This window comes from Cavia porcellus, unplaced genomic scaffold (genome assembly GCF_034190915.1).
Source record: "Cavia porcellus strain 051 isolate PalLab524CR breed Dunkin Hartley unplaced genomic scaffold, mCavPor4.1 scaffold_18, whole genome shotgun sequence".
In the NCBI taxonomy this organism is placed as follows: Eukaryota; Metazoa; Chordata; class Mammalia; order Rodentia; family Caviidae; genus Cavia; species Cavia porcellus.
The window spans coordinates 36,771,525-36,790,173 of record NW_026947501.1 but is presented as its reverse complement, the minus strand read 5'-3'; the positions used below and the strand labels follow the sequence as shown (position 1 = coordinate 36,790,173).

At 39.7% G+C, this 18,649-nt stretch overlaps 1 long non-coding RNA gene across 1 annotated transcript in view; it reads left to right on the top strand.

The window, feature by feature from the left end:
- The first annotated feature begins 14,849 nt into the window (after nucleotides 1-14,849).
- The window catches only part of LOC134471498 (uncharacterized), an 83,064-nt gene continuing 79,264 nt past the window's right edge, over nucleotides 14,850-18,649 (top strand). The window contains exon 1 of the long non-coding RNA XR_010040947.1: nucleotides 14,850-15,066. This is a non-coding gene — a long non-coding RNA (uncharacterized LOC134471498). The remainder of the gene's footprint in view (nucleotides 15,067-18,649) is intronic.

Sequence of the window (18,649 nt, the reverse complement as noted above, 5' to 3'; positions counted from 1 at the left end):
TATGAGAGGTAGCTGAATCTGATCAGAATGAAATGCAGGAATCATATTACAGGATGTGTAATCCACCGTATTTTAAAGCACTGTTAGAATCCTTATTTTTCTGTTTCTACGTTGGTCAAAAGCACCATCAGGTCAGTGGATCATCCTAAGATTTCCAGACTAGGCTGTCCTCAGAGTGGCCATGGGTCCTTGTTAGGGGAGACTTCTGGGGAAGTTAACAACAGACATTATTACGGGAAACGACCTCTGGTAAACTCCTAGAGTCATCATTTTCCTAGCTTAAAGAGCTTTCATTGTTTATGAGTCATCTATTCATTTAGAGAACATTTATGAGTGGCTATTTTATGTCAGGAACAGCAGAAAGAAAAGATATCTCAAGGTCTTCACATATATCCAAGCACTATTTACACAGTTACTTTAGAAACTTGAACAGCTGCAGATGAGTTTAAAAAAATGGCTAAATAATAGCAAAACAGGTTACATATTTTAGGGATTGTAAGTGAAAAGATTCATGATGTTACTATGTCTTCCTGCTAGAACCTGAGTAATTGTAACTTCCCAAAATGTATATGTTGAAATCATACCCTCCACCCGCAGTGAATTTAGTTCCAGCGGACTTTGAGAGGGTGGAGCCCTCCTGACCTAAGAAAGGTTCTCTAACAAAGGGAACCTTGGAGATTTTCTTACTCTTCCATCGCTGAAGACAGAGTGGGAAGATGGCTATCCATCTACCAAAAGGAAGCCCTTCCTAGGCACTGAACCTGTTGGCACCTTGGTCTTGGTACTTGTTTGGGTGGACCACAGAAGCATGGCCTTGGGGTCTATGTTTGGTCTTTCATTTTTTCAGCTCTGCCACTCTTGTCCTGCTCTGCTTCTCAGCCTCCATGAACTAAGCAGCTTTGGTCCACTATGCCTTTCTCTCATGATGTGTCTGCCTTGGAACCAGTTAATAATGGACTGAAACAGTAAGCAAATGAAACCCAGTTTTTAAGATGCGGGTGTTTGGTATTGTATCTCAGTGATTAGAAAGCTGACTAAAGAAGGACTTCTAGAATGATCTGAAATGTGTGGAACACTGTACCATTTTCTAGAGTCTGGAGAAGTTGATGAAGCTAATTGTGGAGTTTAGCTAGTCTTAAAGGGGAAAGGAAAGAGGGGCAGGGAAAGAGAGAGAGAGAGAGATAGAGAGAGAGAGAGAGAGAGAGAGAGAGAGAGAGAGAGAGAGAGAGAGCATTATGAGTATACTTAGTGAATTCTATCCTGCTGATAATCCTTAGCATCTCCAATAACTGCAATCTCTAGATTTCTAGATTTTCAAGGAAATCTCTAGATTTCTTTAGATTTTCAAGGAAAGCCTGCTTGGCATGCCAGCAGCAGTCTTGTGGCACTGCATGAGCTTTAGGGGCTGGGAGAGTTTTCCACTAAAGACAGCTGGCTGACAAGAAGCTTGTAAAAGTAGTGGGGTCCTCAGGGAGCTGCCAGCAGTCACTCAGGGTGTTGCTGATGTGTCTGTGCTCCCCACGGCAGGCATTGAGATGACTTTTCTATTTGTCCATAGAGCATAGATATTGCAAGATGCTGAGCTTCTTCCAAATATCACCCAGGACTCCTTAGGAAGGTCCCCAAACTCACCATTTATGTCATTTCCAATAATACTTTCAAGTAACTCTTTAAAAAAATTTATTGGTACATGTTTGCGGTGATGATGTTTACGTTCATTTTTGGGAGGAGGTGCAGGTAGCAAACACAGCTTCTTTTTTAATGTCCTTGGCTTTCCCACTCAAATCCATCCGTGTTTAACTCCCATTTTGCCATTTTCATTGTCATTTTTATTCTTAATTCATATTTTTATGACATATAATGGTTTCATTCACTGTATTTGTTATGGACATGCGCTTTTCGATAACATCTTTGAGTTTGCTGATAGCGGACCAAGACTTGGTTTCTGTAAGTGCCTGGCATATCTAGGATCCACTCAATCCTGGTCACAACCTTGGGTCTCTTTTGGTGCATTATCCTTTGATGGCCTAGAACTTTCTCTTGTGCCTACCCTTTAAATGTTTCTTTCTGCCAAGAGTGCTCTTCCTCTCTGAGCCCAAAGACAGCACTTTTCTGAGAGGTAGGCATGCCCCTGGGTATTCTGGGAGTTGGGGAGCTGTTCTTAAGTGCTCTAGATTCCCTCCTGACCAGGAGGTTTTTCTTACCCTGCCATCCTCTTCTTCCTTTGAGATTTTAATCTTAAGAAAGTGAGGACACCGTTGAATTTCAGCTTTACCCTTGACCTTCTGGATCTGTCTCCTACTTCTCAGTAGTGACACAATCTCCTCTTCCCTGGGCAACTGTGTTTCCAGTCTCCAATCCTTTCTATTCATGGTTCTATTTTTAAATTGAAAGTTTTGCTCTTGACACATAGATGGAAGCTTCTGGAATCTGGAACATTTTTTTTAACCCTCAACACAAGGTTTAGAATCACTGCTTTACTTTAGACTCAAAAAAGCCAATTTGAAACTCATTGTCAAATGGGGATTTCTCTATTTTAGACTATTCCTCCTTCTGATTCAGAGGGTGGTGAGCAATCATAGGGCAATAAAAGTTTAGGGAATGGAGGACATTTTAATTTCATCTCTCAACATGTTATTAGTGAAATTGAATTTATGACATACTTGCATGAAAATTGATTATTTTTCAAATTCCTTAAAGATTTCAAGGATTCTTCTGAACGTTGAGGTATCTGGCTCGTCAAACATGCTAATGCAATATTTCTTAAGCTTGAATAATGTGCCACATGTTTCTGTTACTGTGTTTCCTAAATAGCTACACGTGGATACTGTACTCTTAATTACAAGCTTCTTGTGCTTGTAGCTCTTGATTTTAACAGCACTCTTAAATGGAAAGAATGCATTAGTTATATGAATTCAATTGCCATTCTAATAACATTGAGAAGAATACTATTAATTTAGCATGGTTGATAATGTTTTCCTCAAACTAATCTACTGTTTATAAGGTGGATAAGGCTCCAGAAACATATTTATAATTTCACATGGATGATAATGTTTATCAAAACTATCACTTATAAGGTGATTCCAACACTTACGTCTACTGTTTAGAGTATCTACTGTTCTATGTGAAGATTTAATTATCTCATTCATCTGTGTTTGAGCTGCTGCAAAACACTGGTTTATGAAGTAAAGGCTCTACTGGCTAAAGTATTTCTTTTCCACATTAAAATTGTCATATCAATTTATTGCTAGACACAGCAATGAGGAACTACGCCAATTTTCTTGATGCTCGAGAAAAAGTGTTAATGTGATGAGAGGACTTCTCAGGTGGTCACGAGGTTCCCTTTGTCTTGATATTCACATCCTTGCTTACTCGCAGATTGTATCTGGTGACTTGCTTCTAACTGATAGAACACAGCAAAGATTATGGGATGTTACTTCTGTTATTAGATTACAAAAATCTGTGGCTTCTTTCTTGCTAGTAAACTCTATTGCCTTTTCGGTGTCTTTACTTTGATGGAGCAAGCTGCCAGCTTGGAGAGGTCCGTGTGCTAAGGAATTGAGGAGGCCTCCCGCCAGCTAACATCTGGCAGTTGAGGTCCTCAGAGTCAGCTTAACCGTCACATTCATGCAAAACTTCCCCACAAGGGAGCATAGAAGAAAAAATGGGGTTCTGGTGGCATAAAACCTGGGACTTGGTTCTCACATGTCTCCTATTAGCTATGTGACTCTGAGAAAGTCCCTAAAATATCATCTGAGATATGATGCAGTGATAATCCTGGTCTAATTTTGCCATTCTTGTATTAGTTCATTCATTTGTTAACTAAATATTTTTGGAATGTCTGCAATGTGTACGGCACTGACTTAGGCACTGTATAAGAAAAAAATCCTAAAACCAGAGTTCTTGACATAATAGAACAGGTCAAATAAGATATTTGTTGAAAATAACTAAATGATTTCTAAAGTGCAATAGACATGAAAATGACCATAAATAATAATGGTGATTTTGTTTTAACAATTCAACTTATTTCTTTGGGCAGCTGTTTATCAACCCACCCCTCCTTGTAAGCTTGCTGAATATCCAAGATCCACAATTTTCCCTGTTGAAGCAGAGATCTCATTTTCTGTCAGTCTAGACAAGCCCATTGCAGCTTTTGTATTTACAATTGTCCCTGCAAAGGCTCCCAGGGCCTCCAGGGCCAAGCGTGCTGAGGTTGTTAAAATGTGCCTCCTCTCACTGTCTGTCACACAGGCAAGTGTGTCATTGATGTGTAATTAATGGCTGGGAGCCAGGTCCCAGAATTAACACACACCAATCAAGGACTTGTCAGCCATGAAGGTGTTGATGGGATTTTTGTCCTTTTAGCAATATTTATTATTACAAAATGCTGCACAGTCTAATGGGGAAGGGAAGCACCTTTGTGGCATTGGCGATGTGCTTGTTTACAGCAAGCCACAGGGCCTGCCTCAGCTCCATCCACTGATTAATTCAAGGCTCTGCAGGCGGAAGTGGATGCAGGATCCTGAGGGAACATACCTTCTGTTTAAAATGTGTACGGTGATCGAATTCTTTCTGATTCTGAGCTGCTCTTAGCCTCCACAAGCCCAGGGATTTAAACTTTTTTGCTCAGTCCAGGAATAGGATTTTACTGAGCAGTATTTGGATATTTAACAGTGAGATAGGTTTATTGGCAATAGACCAGGCTGAGGCTCTTGAATTCACAGGTTTTATGTTTAGTTGATGGGGAATGTGATTCTCTGCTGATTGTACAATTAGAGCTAGAAGGAATCTTAGAGTTTTTTGCAGGAATCTGTTCCATGGAGTACATTAAAGTGCTTATCTTTGTTTTCTGGGCTATGATTGGACTCATACAACAGAGGGTCCTAGTGTATAATTCCAACTCTGTGTCTTCAGGAGGAGACAAAGAAGGGTACGAAGTGGGTTCACTGTGCATTGGTGGTCAACTTGGTCTAAATTCAGTGAGACAGAACCACACACAAATTAGATGAAGTCGATTTATTACCTACAGATAGACAGCAAGGAGCAGCAGAAACCTAAGATTCATCATGAGCTCATCTTCCAATGCTCAGGGAAGCAGCTTTAGGGCGATAGAATCTGGACTGCATATGCCCCAACTGCTCCTCAGCTGAAGGACCCAGAAAGCAACCCACCCAGGTTTTCCACCTTGGGAATAATGATGCTTGGTGGACTAAGCTGTTTAAGAACAATTTTGTTTCTAAGGGTGACTGAAACAGAGCTCAGGCTTTCCTGGCCAGTCTTCTATTGCAGAGTGTTAAATTCCTAGTACACTCTACAGTTATTTTTGAGAACTACAAGTGACAAGGAAGAAATGGGTTGGTGCAAGGACTCCCAGAAAATTCTTCCAAGGAGGGTAACAAAAATGTAAGAGGAAAAAATGACATCTGCCTCTTCTCTGAAGACTCAGTGAGAGCCAATGTGTGATGATAATCTGCAGATATGAAGCATCTCTGTGCTGCGTCTATAGGCTGTGATGCACCTCAGTTCACGCCAGCAGACCACATGTGTTGGGTTATATTGGCGCATTGAGAACACTCTCCTTGCATAGCTATGTCTAGGTCCTTGTCACTCATTAAGACATTCATATTTTAAATGTTATGCACAACTTCAACATCTCCATACGAAAACTCTTGTCCTTCTGGTTCTCTTGTTCCATGAAATCTTCATTACAGATTCTGTTCAAATTTATCTCCTAGACCCTCCCTGGTTCTTCCAGTCATCTAGGGCCACTGTGTATGGCTTTTGTCCCTCTCTTGCCACCAGCATGCCGATTTTCCTACTCCTAGGGCACTACGCTAAAACTTTCCAGTGCACTCTTTATTTTGTCTGCTTCTAGACGGCTATGTGTGATAGGCGGGTACCAGCATACGACTGTGCAGGAGTGATTTCCAACTTTAGCTCCATTCTTGGTGCTGCCCTGTGATCCTCTGATGTGGCCCCATCGGTGTGCTTATCTGTTGCTCCAACAGTTCTTCTACAACCCTAGCCACTCCAGATTCCTTTTGCACTAATAGCCTTGCCTCTCATTATTGTAGAGTGCATTGTGGCTCTCAGCCACGGAGTCTACAGCCTTCTCCTTGCCCTTCACTGGCCGCTGCAGGTTAACTCATGCCACTGGGTGTCTTTATTTATTAAAATCTCCTCCAAGTCAGTCCCTGAGGCAAGGATTACAATGCCGCAGAGTATTTGGGAGATGATACCAGGAGGCAATAGGATGTAGACAGAGAAGAAAACTAATGAAGCCTGTTCTCAAGGAAATTTCCTTTTTACTAGAGCTTAATTCTATCAGAAATTCTGGGGCCAGCACAGAACTTGAGCTTCAGTTTTCCGCTGAGTGTTGAAGGATTTTTCATGCATCAACTCTTGTCAGTCTGCAGGTGGGACTTCTCCAGGGATCCTTAGCTCTCCATAACCCCTGGCCTGCTGTAGTTCCTTCTCCTTGATACTCACTGTTGGGACTCACTGTTTAAATTTTTGGAACTTTCAGGTGACATCTACATACTTCTGACATATTCTGCATTCTGTTTCCAATATATTATTAATCTAGAAATATTAGGTCTTTTCTATTAGGTGATAATTATGAAGATACAAGTCAAAATTTTAGATCAAAAGGAATACAGTTCTCTATTAAGTACCTGGCTCTTGCTTTTGAAAGTAATGACTTTCAGGATTTTGTGTGTGTGTGTGTGTGTTTAGATTTACAGACGTCATGGTTTTCAAGACTATCAGTGTTTTTGTGTTTATGTGTATGTGTGTAACTACTTGTATGTATAATGGATTTACAAAAGACTGCCTTTAGCCTGCTCCTGTAATTTAACTTTTTGGAGGTAGTTAATTGTGCATATTATTTTGCTAATATTTAATAAAAGGAGGGAGATAAGTAATAATGATGATTACAGTGAGAACAATGGTAACGATGATGATAAAATAATCCTTGAGATGACAGTAAGTTAGAAAATACTGGGAAATATTATTTCACTATGTTTTTTCAATTTCTTTCAAAAAATTTTATTAGTACATGTGTGCAGTACATAATGATTGCATTTATTGTAAGGAATTGGTATGTGTATAGAGAACATTTCAATTATTTTTTTCACTTCTCCCACCTCCCATGTTTATTTATAAGTTAAAGTTAACTTTCATATATACAGGTTAACAACCAGACTAATAGGTCAAAGAGCACATAAAACATTTAAGACAATGATATGAAACCTAGATATACTTTTGGATACCTTGTCCCTGCTGGGTAACAAAATTTTCTTCTCTCTTTTTTCCCTATTATCTATCTTTTATTTGGCACTGTATCGATATGCTGATTTTTTCATGGAAGAGAAGCCACGTGACATGTAAGCTGCTGTGTCTGATTTATTTCACTTAACTCTCTCCTGCCTGACTGCCAGTGCTGAACACACCACTGATACTGACCTGTGCGGACTCTGAAGCTGATGTCTGCTAAGTGTCCCAGCTGATGCTCAGAACTAATTCAAAGCTATTCCTGTTCTAAGCTCTCCGTGTCTTGTAAGATCTTGGACAATCATGTCTTAAATTTTCTTTCTACATTTTGTTTGCAGCCTGTTTGCCCTAAGATCAGGGACCGTGTACAGTGTATTGCACACCACAACCCCTTTCTGCCCAGCAACTTTCTTTTCCACTGTTGTCTTTTCATTCATGAGATTTTTCTCTAGAGAGTGGTTGGCCCTGCATGCAAGAGACTGCCACCAGCTGCAGGCTCTGCCACCTGCACCTTTCACATGTTTCACATGTTTAAGCAGCTTCCTTTTTTAGCTTTCTATCTTTCCATCCCTCGATCCTCTATTCTGTAGTAAGAATTTGCTCCACCAAATTTCCCCTGCCATTACATTCTCCATTCTTTTGCTTTTCTGTTGGCCACTTTCCTGTGGTTGATAAACTGACTCAAATGCTCCATTTAAAAGCAAAGCTCCCTGCACTCTGCGTCACTTTCAATTTTTCTTGCTCCTTTATAGTGAATTCCCTGAGGGCACAAGCTGCACGTGCTGTCCCCACTTCCACATCATTCCCTCACTCTTCATCGCTCAGCAGTCTGACTTCTGTCCTTCCTCTTGATCGAAGCTGTTTGAACGGGATCGTCAGCAATCTCCTTGAAGCAAAATCTAATGGACTCTTTTCACCCGTATCACATTTGACCTTCCTGTGACACCTGACACTATCAATGGACCTCATGATTTGTGAAGCCTCCTTCTTTTAAATTTCTTTCTCTTTTCTTTGTGTTTCTTTTGCAGTTGCTTGATTATTCTATCCCATTACTTTTTGTGGTTTCTTCTCATTCTAGAAGTCTCCGATGCTTTCTCTTTAGGTTTCTGTTCTTAGGAAGACTTGCCTTCTGGTTCATGTGTCATTCTGTTCTCTTTGGATAGGCTTCAGCTTTTCCCAGGTCATCTTGTTTGACATCCTATATATTGATCATTTCTAAGTGTGTGTGTGTCTGTGTGTGTCTCTGTGTGTGTGTGTGTGCTCACTTTCACTGTCTCAGCTAAGGAATTAACTTGAGTATCCAACTACCACCAGGGTAATACACAGGCAAATCAGGTGCAGCACAACTAAATATGAACTTACTGATTTTGCTGTGTTTCTGGTAAGTCCTCTTTATTACTATTCTTAATGCATCACCAGTCAAGTTCAAAATCTCAGACCAAATAATTTTTTGGTATTTTTTTTAATGAAATGGTATCTGTAAGTAGTACTCAAGCCTGGTCTTTTCAGTCTCTGTGCTATCTTTCCATTACTGTAACGAATGCCTGAAACAATCAACATTTAAAATACATGAGTTCTGTTTGGTTTATGATTTTAAAGGATTTTAGAGGTTTCCAGCTGTGCTTGATTGACCTCACTGCTTTGAGCCTGCGGTGAGGCAGCACATCATGGAATAAGCACATGGCAGAGCAAACCTACTGACTTCCTGGCCAGGGAGAGGAAAAGAGGAAGAGAAGGGACTTGGATCCCTTCAAGGGTACCCTCACCATGACCTAAAGAACTCCCACTTGGCCACACCCCTTACCGCGGTTTCCATATCCTACCGATTGTGGCACTCTGGAGAACAAGCTTTTGACCACTGGGGGACATTCCCCATCCAACTTACCTGTGTATGTCCTTGTCCCTGTGCTTTGTTGTAGATTCCCATCACTTGACACAAAGTGGAGAGATGAATGAGTCAGGCACTTTTTACAGTTTGCACGGTGCTAGTGTAGGATGTATTAATCAAGCAGCACCCACTAAAGTGAGTCCCGTGGTTAATTTTCCATCACTTGTCAGTCTGCTCTAAATCCTTCTCTAGAACAATATTTTGAAAAGCTTAATAAATTATGTATACAAAAGCCTTTCGTGAACTCTAGCACTTACAGAACAAAGAACTAACCTACTTTCTATTAATCTCTGTGTCTCCAGTTGTTAGTGTTATATTGAATAGATGAATGGATGAAATGTGTAACTGTTACAAGCTGACATTTACCTAGTTTTACAGGTCAAAAATCACCATTATTTTACTTAATCCTGAACTTGCTTCATGCAACAGTTCATGTCTTTGGGGTGGTAATACAGTGGTGTTTGATTCTGCTATGGCATATCTATAACATTTGTCAAGACTCAAACTGTTCAGCTTTATGTAAGCTATAGTTTTAGTAATTCTTCTATGAATTCTAATTCACTAGCTGTAACATATGTAGTAAATTAATGTAGGATGTAAATAATGGAATTAACTAAAAGTGTGACAGAAACTTTGAAATTTTAAAACTAACTAACAGCCTGATATCTTATTGAGATAAGCTATGCTCATTCTGCCTGCCATGTAGCCGGACTGATAAACTCAGTCAGCCCCGCCTGACTCACACAGTTACTTTCCACTGATATCTGGCTCAGGTCTGTCTGCTCACACTATGTGTGCTTTCCCTCCTAAAACTATATTCTGTTTTTCTGTCATATTTCAAGGACTTTCTACTCAGCAAGACTCAATCACTAACTTCACCCAATGAAAACTTGCCATCCTTTTAAGTCTCTGTACTTCCTGCTTGCAAAACCTATAAAAGCTAAACCCCAAACTGACAAGGGTCTAGTGATATGGATCTGGTTCCCACCACCCAATAGAGTCATAAAAAGTTGCCTTTCAGCTCCTTAGTGAGAACATTTTTCCATCCAGTTTGATATTGTTTTCCACAACAGAAGGGCAGTTGAAGGAGGTGGGGAATATATGGAAATTTTCTGTATTTTCCATTCATTTCTTCTATACATCTAAAATTGTGCTAGAAAATAGACTCAATCAACAAACAATAAATGTCTTTGGAAGTTAGGACTAGAGAGTTTTGTTACCTATAAATAGAAGAAGTGGTGTGATTTTACATAATTAATAAGAGACAAGATTCAAGTTTTCTTACCATCATGCTTTCCTTTAAACCATATTCTCTGCTGTTTCTTTCCTGCATTAATAAAGCTACATTGTTAGTAAAAAGTGACTTTTTGATCTCCATTGAGCTCTTTGTGCGGGACCCGGTAACCCCTCAGTGACATTCTGCTTTTGGCACGTTTGGAAAGTAAGTCTTAGGCAGAATGGAGTTTATGAGGGACTGCGTGAGAATACCCTTCACAAGACTAATTTAGAGTCTTTATGACTCAGTGGAGGCTGTCAATCCTCAGTTATTTGACATTTAATTCCTGCTGATGTAAATTTTATATGACAAATAGTTTCATTTAATTGTGTCACCTCTGGCTTATATACACCATAAAATGTTTCAATTTTAATAGCTGGAAACAAAAGAGCCCTCCCCGCTTGAGAGAGATAATATCAAGTAGGTTTGCAAGGGCACGGCTGGTTGGGGAAGATGGGCAGCTCTCTGGGGAAAAAAGATCTCTGGGAGGAGGCTGGGCTTGGGGCAGACAGGCATATTCACTGAGCCTCTTCTCAGAGTATCTGCATTAGCCAGAGTGTTGCTTCCTCTCGGGAGGGACCCTGACAGATACACTCTCCTTCCTGGGAGTGAGGGCACACACCTGCACACCTGTGAGCCTTCCTTTATGAAGGATTTCCACAGAGCACGATGCTTACAGTAAGCTGTGCTACGCACTAATAACCACGTGCCAGGAACATTCCCTGACTGTCGGTTTTAGTTTCTCCATTGAAAACTGCTGCATCAGAGATTACAGCAGAAGTCGATCCATTAAATACTGGGCTGTATTTATGTATCTGAAAACTTTGCTAAGCATTTATTTACTATGTGCCAGGCTGTACAGCAGATACTCTGGAAGAGTAACTAAGTCTTGCTCCCAAGAAACTTTCAGTCAAATAGGAAGATTTGATATATCTAAATAAAGAGGAAGCAACAGAAGGCAGAAGTGTTTGCAGTACTTCATGGCTTATTGCAAACTTTCACTGGCTCTTGGAAGACGGCTCTCTGGGTGTGTAGAGAGGTTATTACTTCTCTGCAGTACTGGTGAGAATACTAAGGTCCATGAGGTGAGAACTGATTTTCCACTTCCCACGTTTGATGTGCTTTCTCACCACACTTTTTATGCATCTGTACACACTTGTCATGAAGTCTTGCAGGGTCTCGATAACATCCAACATGTTGCTTTTATAGACAACCCCTGTTGACAAGGCCTTGGTCTTGCTGGTGGGCATTTTTTATATTTCTAAAGAATGATTAATATTGGTTCAGTCTTTATGCTAATATATTAATATTCCAATAACCAAAGGCATACAAATTTTATTAGTATACTTTATCATTAGACCTTTCTCATTTTCAGTTTAAAATTCCTCCTTAGATTAACCTTTGGCTATTTACTAGTTCTATTCTCTGTGTGAAACCTGTGACAGTTGGCCCGTATTTGAGGGTGACTCACCCCTTGTGGCAGTCACTCTGCCTGCCTTATTTTTCACCTTTTTTTCGCACTTCTCTGCCTGGGAGGGTGTCCTGTATGAATCCTATCCTCTGTGGGCTCTTGTGTCCACAGAAGGAGGCATCTTACCGAATTTGGCAGAAGGGGATTGCTGGCAGTGATTTAGAGAGGAAAGAGGGTGAAGGAGAGTGTTAATTCCCAGGCTGTATTTTTTTGAGACCATCATGGGTTCTTGCACTGTTCCTTAATATGGGCTCCGCTCCCTTCTGGCTCTTGTCTTTGTCCCTTCCAGTCTAAAGGCATTAATAACTATTTACATGAAAATGTGCCAATTAACAAGGGAAACCCATTGTTTGAAAACAATCTCCTAATTAAATCCTCCTTTCAAGATCCTGATTTGCGAGTTCCTTTGCTTTCTGCGGAGACACTGTTTTCTGTGGGTATCCTTTGTGTCCACACATCTTCCGGGGTACTTGTCCATACACTACCTCTCCCTGGTTCGTTTTGTTCACCAACAAACCCTGTTCAAAGTACAAACAAGCATAGTGACCTGGTAAGAAAATCCAGGCAGTGAGGGCTGGACCAAAAGTGTGATGTAAATGATGGAGTGTGAGTTAAAGGGGGCAGAGTAGAGCATGGAGGCAAAGGTAACTTTCTGGTTGAAAAGTCTTCTGGTTTTTGCCTTTGAATCACCTGTGGTAACTTTGAGGCATTTTGAGGTACATAGAAAGAATTTTCCTTGGTAAGGTCTGTTTCTAAAGTAATTATTTGCATAAAAGTATTACACAGTGAATATTTAAATTAAAAAATATTAGTACAGTAAAAGAAACGTTGCCGCTAGTCCCCCTCAAAATCCTTCCCTTCACTTTGAACCACTTACCTCCATGGTGTTGCCCCTTTGTGAAGCTGCTCTGGATTTTCTTTCATGAGTGTGTTTATGAGGAGTGGTCAAAACTACAAGGAATGCCACTACTGAAGGTCATTAGGTGGACAATCAGCTGTGACAGCATCACAATGTGTCCTGATCCTCTGTATTCAGTGAATCTGGTACCATCTGACTTATGGCTCCTCCCCAACATCAAAATGACCATGAAAGGGAAATACTTCCAATGGAATCAGCAAGTCAAGGCAGCTGGCAGGTCACAACTAAAGACATTCATGAAAGAGAACTTCTAGAATGCCTTCAGAAGTATCAAGAATGATGGGTTAAGTGTATTTTAAGCAAGGGAGAAATTTTGAGAGGGATTACTAGCAATATGTCTTTTACTGTGGTAATTTTCTTAAAAAATTAAACATTCACTTTATTTTTTGATAATAGCCCACAACAAGCCTGAATAGTGTAGTGGGAAGAGACCTGGGGATACATTATTAGTCTCTCCTTCTAGTTCCATCACTGAGGTTCAGTCGCCCCACCTATAACGTACTGATAATATTTCTATTGGTCTTTGATAAATGTATTTCTATAATTATTCACGATACACTTGCATTTTAGAAATATATTTTCTGTAGAAGTACATAAAATATATATTTCTAGCTTCAGTTTTTTTCCTTAGGGAAATTTTGTTTTCTTTTTCATGCATAAGTAGTACAAATTGATTAGTATTCACACAAATTAAATTCATCTCAAATTACCCATCTGTCAAAGTGTGACTGTCCAAGGTGGGGACAATCAGATTAAGGATTCTAGATTGATCACACTACATTATATCATTAAATGAATTTCTCAGCAAGATGTGAAGTAGCTGAATGTGTATTCCAATTTTGCAAGGTCCTATGTTAGATGCTTCCAAACTAAAATTAAACAGTCCTTGGTCATTGTCTTCAAGGGGACCCAAGTCCAGGAAGGAAGAACAGGTAGGAGGTGACCCATCAAGATCACAGTTCATGTATTGTTATTGTTGGTTTTTCCAGAGTTAATATAGCTCTAGCCCATTGTGTCATAAAATTTTGTTAAGTTTGAATACATTAATTATGAGCAACACCAGACATGACATATGAAAGCATCAAGTGAATTAGAAGTTCAGAGAACAGAGGCTCATTGCAGCCTTAGAGTTTGAGGAGGTGCTGGAAGTTGTTCTAGGCTTTGATAATTGTGTGGATTTGGGTAGACACCAAGGGGCAAGGACCACATCTCAGGGGATTATCTAATTACTTGCTTGGTATAGACTCATAAAATTTATATTATCAAGTGAAATAGGATGAATCTTAATAGAAAATCATTTGCAGACACAAATTTACATAAAATTGATTTTAATGACTCAATTTACATAGACAATCCAGAAGATTATACCATTTTTTTTTTTCAGTTTTTAAAGAGAAAGTCTCACTGTGTAGCTCAAGCTGGCCTGGGACTCACTGGAATACACCCAGGCTTTCCTCAGATTCATGGCAGCAATCCTGTTTCAGCTTCCCAAATGGTGGGATTTATAGGAAAGTACCACCGTGCTGGGCACATGTCACTGTTTTCTTAAAACACAATCAGCAGCATGTTATATAAAAGCATGCTTTTTTACCATAACCGCACTGATGTAGCATGCTATCTTTTAAAAATTTGTTCATCAGAATTATGACAGGTTGCATTATATTATAATTAAAAAATACATTACATGAATGTCATAAGCAAATGTAAGGACAGCGTGAATTTTAAAAACAGAGTCTGAATACACCGGAGCAAAGAGAAGGACTAGGAGGATTAAAGAGGGACAGCGCAGGGGAAAGAGGGGAAAATGCAGGCCAGGTCAGATGGCTGTCTGCGGGGTAGACAGCTGGGAGTTAACAGGCGGTACACAGTGGCGAAGTGCAATTTTCAGGAATCCTGAGTGCAGGGCGTGCTCAGTGGGTGTGTAGTGTCACACTGAGTCCAAACACATTTGCTCTAGGCTATGAGCCAGCAACTCTGAGCAGGAAAGGGCTTGAGGCTGCTGGTCAGAGTCACTGTAGGCAAGGGACACAGAGGCTGGGGAGGGCAAGATCAGGTGCAGCTGTGGACAACTGAGGATGAATTCAGGCATCACAGCACCAGCAAATGGCAGGAGCACATCACAAAAGGTCCTGGCACGTTGGAGAAGAAGGACAAAGGATGAAATGGGAACAGTGGAGCAGAGGAAGCATGGCTTGGAGCAAGAGGCTACCAGGAGGAGTTTGTAACCAGGATGAAGTTGTGTAAGTGTGAGGAAGCCAGTAAATCGCAGAGGCTTAGGAAAGGCCTTGTTCCTCCATTTTATTATTCATTGCTTTTGGACAAGTCACTGTAACATTTGTCTTTGTTTCCTCATGTGCAAAATAGGATGGTTATGGAGTTTTAAGTGAGATGTCATGTTTAATAGGAGCAGAAAATCAGAATCACGGAATAATCAGAAACCACAGAAGGCCTAAAGCTGGGGTTTATAGTTGTCAGGAAAGGTTCACTTGTTCTCCTCAGATAACAAATGTTTATTTGTTCTCCTCCTTAGCCTACACAAGCACACAATATTATCCAGTTTGGTAGATGGGAGTGTAGTGTTATTGTGATTGGAAGCGATCTTTTGCTGTTGTGGTTTTATTGTATTGTTACTTTTGGAGATGGTGCCTGAATGTGGTTGCTACTATCTTTTCAAGAAAAAAAAAAAAGGAGTACACTGTATCTAGGATTGTTGTTTTATTCCTTCCAAAAATTATAGGATGCTCCAGGAGTTGTTCAAAAACTGCTTAAGTGCCCTTCATAGATATCTCATTGAGTTAGCGTCCTCCAAAATCTCCTAAGTCTTGGAAACTAGAGCTGTGGTTCATACAAAGTAACTCTCAGGAGAGAAGCAATTTGAGGAGCAGTGCAGTCATCTAATGTTTGCTGCAGTGTTTGTCTTATTGAGGCAGAGAAAAGTCCAGGTTGACTTTGAACTTAGCCAGAATGAGATTCTTTTTGGTAGGCAGCTGTGGATTCCAGCCTGACTTGTGCTTTTCACGAGGCCCAGGGTCCCTAAATGTCCATTCATAATATTGGTTTAATCTTGACTTTCTGCTCCTTTGTGGGGAGTTTCTGTGGGTGTCATCTGTTTTGATGGGCTTCACTCCATAAGGTGAGCTTATGAGCTTTGCAAAAAAACTCAACTTCTGTTTTAGTACCATTTGGCTCCTCAGCTTGTCATTTCTGTTTATCTGTGACTCATGTGACTTCTGTATCCTTGCTTGGTGTGGCCTGAGGAGAACAAGTGAATATTTCCTGACAAGTGCAAGTGTGGACTTCATGCATTCTGTTGTTTTTCATTATTTTATATTTAATAGCCAAAGCTGTGTGAGATCCCTGTTTTGCAAGATGATTAAGACATAGGCTAGAAAGCTTCAATTTTTTTGCATGCACAGAGATAGAAAGGCCAAAAGAATTGGAGTTCAGATTCAAGGTTTTCACTTAGTTAGAAGATGGAGAAGAACTTTTCAACTTTGGGTTCTGGATAAGGAGCCCTCCAATTTAGATGAAGTGCAGTGGCAGAGTATGTCAAGTCCATCTTTGGCTATATTCATCTTATCAATTAGCCGATAACATTCGCTCTCTTGGAAGCATCTTAGTAGCTAGCACAGGCCATTTCTGACCAAGGGGGCATGGCAAGGTCCTCCTTACAAAGGAACTCGGGAGGTATTGCACCATAAGATAATGCTTCCTTTCACAGGATAGTTACAATTTTTTTTTCCTTTTCTTTACTCAATGAGTTGTTTGCGCGTTTTTCACAAACTGTTAATTGTTTTGTAGATTCAATGGGAACAGGATTGGGAGAGAATGCTTGCCTTTAAATGTTAGAAGTATAATCCATTGGACATTGTATACATATATATTACATAAGACCACTGTTTAAATATCACAGCAAGCTAGACCAACTTGTCTGCAGAGCACATTTTACTCACCCCCATTGCAAGCTTGTTTTCTGACTTTCCCTTTTCTACTTAATCTTACAAATCTAGTTTGCATTTCTCCTCTATTGATTCATCTTATAAGTGTATAATTGAGTGTCTTCAGCTCTAAAAATCTTTTCTTCAGTATGTCCCACTTTGTAGAACCTTTCTTTTTGACCTGTAAGGCTTACGTTTAAACACATCATATGTGGTCAAATAAATGCTAACTAAAAAGAAAACAGAATAATCTTCTCTCAATTTCTGTTGATGTCATTGAAGATGGCAGGCACCATCCACAATGAGCTTTCTGTTTCCTAAAACTTCTGAAACTTTTCTGCGCAGGCTTCTTATCTCAACCTGTCTGTGCAGGTGACTGTTTAGATCCAAGTACAGGAATTTACATTTGTCTTTATTTGTTGAGTTGATGTTATAAGGCTCAGATCATCACCATAGTAATAAAAATAATTTCCTTTTAGCATTTAATTTCTCAATTCATTTGAGGAACAGGTTTGGAGCCTATAAAAATATTGAACAAAGATATAACTGAAGATACCTTTCAGATCAGGAGAGCTGTGCTAATGTCAGTGGCATTGAATCCCAAACCTAGTTCAGGCTTATAGCAATCCAAGAAGCATTGAGCTCGACCCTAGCTCCTGATTTACCTTTCCAACCCCTGCATTTGAGCCCTCACCTCTCTGCCCGGACCACCTCTCCTCTCTCCTCTGACCCTTTGCTCATGTTGAGGCTGGAATGTCTGTTTCTTACGCTGTTTCCTTCTTTCATGAATGGCTACATGACAGAAGCTCACATTAACATCAAACATTCCTTGACTACTCCTTTAGGCTTTTTTAGTATTCTTGGTACTAAAATGATGACTTTTAGAGTTATTAATATTGCCTGAACCTTTAGCATGTACCTGAATGCACAAAACATATTATATACATGATTTAATTTATTTTCATAGAATATTTGTGCATTCATTACTATCACTGCTTCGTTTTATTAGTGGGAAATTTTAGAGAATTTAAGTCATCTGTCAAGCTAATTTAAATGATGATGGCTTGAAGATAGATCTTTTTGATGATAAAACCTGTTCTCTTTTCATTCCCCCACCTTTGGGTGGTAAAGACCATTAGCAAAACCATTTTGCAAAACTGCAAAAGTTGAGGATAGAGACTGGCTTCACATTTCTGTTTCCCCAAATTACACAGATGCCTTAAAACAATGATGATCAAACCCGTATCCTTAACATGCATGTATTGATTGAATGATTAAATTCATGAATGAAACAGATGTTACACAATATCCATTTTCTGCCTGACAATATGCAAATTTTTGGAGGTAAAATAGTTTTCAAGGTAGGACAGTTGGTAACATGCGTTCAGCTGGAGTACTGACAAATGAAATCCAGTGAGCATCATGAAAGTTTCAGAAGGTGCATCTTTCTTGGAAACTTTTGTCAAGTTATCCTAATGAATTTGATACACATTGGAGAGAAAAATCAATTTTCCCTTTGGACGTATTTTTCTCAGCAGTTTGATCTTTTCCTTTCAATCAAGTCAAAAGTACTTTAGACATTTGGGGGGTCTTTGTTCCTAAGTAAAATCCTAAAGTAAAATCAATGAAGTTAATAGGGTGAAATAGGGTGAGTCAATGGAGTAATAATCTTATTAAAAAGGTAGTTTTTCTTGCATATTACCTCCCCTATTTTGACTCTCTGTGTGTAGCTTATTTAAAAGCATTTAAAGTTCACATTGCCAAACTAGACATCTAACATGTTGAAGATGGCATGGGATATGGTGCGCCTAGGATTCTATTGTTGCTCTCTTATCAAGTGCCATGTTAGACTATATTTCTTCAAAATATTTCATTTGCATGGAAA